The sequence below is a fragment of the Hippocampus comes genome, unplaced genomic scaffold, assembly GCF_001891065.2.
Source record: "Hippocampus comes isolate QL1 unplaced genomic scaffold, H_comes_QL1_v1.1 scaffold384, whole genome shotgun sequence".
Taxonomy (NCBI): Eukaryota; Metazoa; Chordata; class Actinopteri; order Syngnathiformes; family Syngnathidae; genus Hippocampus; species Hippocampus comes.
In genome coordinates, this window is record NW_017805700.1 from 657180 (window position 1) to 660740 (window position 3561).

General features: G+C 41.8%; 1 long non-coding RNA gene across 1 annotated transcript in view; it reads left to right on the forward strand.

The window, feature by feature from the left end:
* The first annotated feature begins 1499 nt into the window (after positions 1 to 1499).
* Positions 1500 to 3561, forward strand: part of LOC109523453 (uncharacterized) — a 13286-nt gene continuing 11224 nt past the window's right edge. The window contains exons 1-2 of the long non-coding RNA XR_002169764.1: positions 1500 to 1621; positions 2972 to 3033. This is a non-coding gene — a long non-coding RNA (uncharacterized LOC109523453). The remainder of the gene's footprint in view (positions 1622 to 2971; positions 3034 to 3561) is intronic.

Here is a 3561-nt window from a genome sequence, read left to right on the forward strand (position 1 = left end):
TATATATATATACACATTTTTTTTTTTTCCCGGAATTTTCAGGAAAGTCCACTTTCATCTCTGATTCTAACATGTTGATCTTTTCGCCCATTTTGAGAAAATCTTTAAAAACATGTCAGAATCTAGGTAAAAATGTCACTTTTCAGAGGCCTTTTATTTCTTGGCACTTTTCAGAATCCAGGTCAACATGTCACTTTTCAAGACTTTATTCCAAAATGTGAAATCAGATCCGTATGAGGGTTGACTGGTTGGATAGCCGGGGTGCTGTAGTGTCCCCGAGACCCGGTCTGGTTGGGGGACACCTAGGATTCTTTCTTTTAGGATGTTTTAAAAAGGGACGAAATGATCAACATGTTAGAGTTCAGGTCAAGATGTATTAGTGGGGAAGCTTTTATTTTGAAAGTGGCCAACGCCGCTCACTGGCGGCAGATTACCGTAATGCACAGTAGTGACAATCGCAGTGGCGGCTCGCTTGACTTGCCAAGTCAAGTGGAGGCTGTTTTGACCGCAGTGTCAGGGGACGATATTTTCAGCAGAGTACACCAAACTATTGAAGAGTAAGACCTGGACTGGTCAAAGCTGGCCAGCAACACAACTGATGAGGCTCAGAGTATGGTGGGCGCGTCTCGGGGGGCTAATAGGACGCATGAACTGGGAGATGGTAGAACTGGGTTTCAAATTCACTGCCTAATACACCAACAAGCACTGTGCTGCAAAGTATTGACTTGGGATTCTGTCATGAAGGTTGTGGTGTCATGCATAAACTTCATCAGAGCAAAGTTGATTATTATTTATTTCATAAATGGTGTAATTTATTTCCTGGCTTTTTTTTTTCTGTGAAGAACCCGTGGAGGGTTATTTCGTTATTTATTTCATTAGTAGTCTTATTATGTATTTCCTGACTTTTGTTCTGTGAAAAATCCAGAAAATGATATTTGATTTTGTGTGGGTTTCTGGAAAACAATATTTTTTTACATTTAGGTCCTCTTGCAGTCACACTTTTTCTGTTACAAACTGACCCCGGCCCCACATCACAGAAACGAAAGGTTACCCTCACAAGAAAAAGTTTGGGGACCACTGCTCTAAATTGTCCCCAAGTGTGAATGTGAGCATGGATGGCTGTTCGTCTTAGTGTGCCCTGCGATTGGCTGGCAACCAGTTTAGGGTGTACACCGCCTACTGCTTGAAGACAGCTGGGTTAGGCTCCAGCATGCCCTGCGACCCTTGTGAGGATAAGTGGATCAGAAAATGGATGGATGGATGGGTTTTCCTTTGCCTTTGTCATCCAATGCTTGCTCATGGAGGGTCCAGTTGGTCTCTGTGTGTGTGATGAGTGTGGCTTTAGCCCTCCTTCATATGTAAAGTACTTGAAGACAATTTGTAACCATGGGGAGAAATACATTCGTAAAAATATGAAAAAAAAACCAAAATCCTTGCGCTATTGTTATCTCAGATAAATGAAATGGTTAAATCCAAGTGTCGTGGAGAGGTTTTCGAAAGTGATCTCATGTTTTTACTTGGTGCATTAAAGCCTTTATGATGTCATGTCAGAAACTGCAGATGCCGTAATTTGGTGTCTGTTGATTTTGTCATAAGAATGGAGAATCATGCACAACTCATGGTAAGGTCACCAGTTGAAGTTCATTGTTTCTGCGGATGGCTATTTCTTTGACTGGACTAATGGTACAATACAAAAATCTGTGTTTTACAGTTTGCATTAAAAAAAAAAAAAAAAAAAAAATCAAGTCCTACATTATGTGCTACTGTGCCAAAGGTGTGTTTTTAGATCGGATAGAACAGAGTTTGGGCCGCCTTGTTTATCTAATATCTTTCAACGTGTGCAGAGGGAAAGCTGATAAACTCTATTTAGGATTCTTCAGCTCAACCGCTTCAAGCGTCTACTGTATTCCTGGCGTCAGCCCGAAAACTCTGTCAAAATTTGGTAAATTTAATTAATTCTTCAATTCATTAATTTTTGTGTGTGTGGATGAAGGAATTTTTTGGAGCGGGTTTCCTGACAAGTCATTATTTTGGAGGCTTGAGGATTCCACCCGACGCCAGAAATCACCCGTATTCACAAATAGATGAGTCAATAATCATAACAATAATAATAGTGAGAAAAATCCAATATAATTGGGGACGGCACGCTGATCGACTTGTTAGCACGCCAGCCTCAGTGCAGAGGTACAAGGGTTTGATTCCTGTGTGGAGTTTGCATGTTCTCGCACCTGTGTCGGTTTTCTCTGGGTACTCCAATTTCCTCCCACATTTCAAAAACATGCATGGCAGGTTAATGGAACACTCTAAATTGTCCCTTAGTGTGAGTGTGAGCGCGGATGGTTGTTTGTCTATGTATGCCCTGCGATTGAATGGTGACCTAGTTTAGGGTATATACCGCCTACCACCCGAAGACAGCTCGGATAGGCTCCGGCACGCCTGCGGAACCTTGTGTGAAGCGGCTCAGATGGACGGACAGACCTGTTTATACAGTCTTGAGATGACAACTGTGTATTCTTTGTTACCAAGATTTGTTTTTCTTAATCGGCATATTTTGTTTAGTTCCTTTTGCAAACCTGAAAATCATGTACAACGCATAATGAATAGAAGAAACAACACACTATTGCTGCTTTTAGAGCCTGTTCAACTATTGTGGTTGAATCCTTTAGTTGTGAGAGTTGGACTAAATTTATTTATGCAACAAATAACTGTCATACTGGGAGGCCACAAACTGTTGTCCAGATGTGGACACCCGCCTTTGAGTTAATATCACTTGATTGTTGACAAAACGACAACTCAAACAGTCCAACTCTTCCTTTCATTCTTGTTGTGTTCAAATTTCAAACAATTAGCATACACTGTACAGGGTGAAAGTGATTCAGTGGTATTTGTGTGACGTTATTTATATTTCAAGTCTTGTTCATTATTTTGTGCCTGACAGTACTATATCAATGTGTTATGTTTAACCCCATAGAAATTAAATCAAAAGCCATACTCCCCCAGGAATCACAACAAAGATGTCACTCATCATCACAGGTATTAAAGCTTGAGTGATTTAACTGATACAGTATGAACTATTAGATTCTTTGCAGCTAAGTCCAAAAGTTAGGCCCAAAACCATTTGACATGAACACAGTTTTATAGGGGTGTTCACACGGCAAGATTTGCCCCGGCGCTACGCCAGCGCTGCGTCAGTAGAGCATTCACATATGCAAATTTGCTTCGGCGTAGCCCCGGAAAACAGCTTACACCGGAGCAAATTTGATCCACCTCAAGGAGGTGGTTTAAAAATTTGCTCCTGAGCAAATGCTCGTTTGCGGGGCAGCATCGATGTAAAATGGTACATGTGAACACTACAATTTGCTCCGGAGCAAATGCTCGTTAGCGAGAGGGGAGTAGCCTCGCTACGCATGAGAAGAGTTGATTACGTACCGTGAGAATGCGTTGCTTTCTTGCTCTGTCGGACTTCCGTCATGTGTTTGTTTAATAACACAAGACGTGGCTGGTAACGTAGCAAGCACCTCTTGGGTTATACCATCTCAACTAGAACGGGGTGGGGGGGGG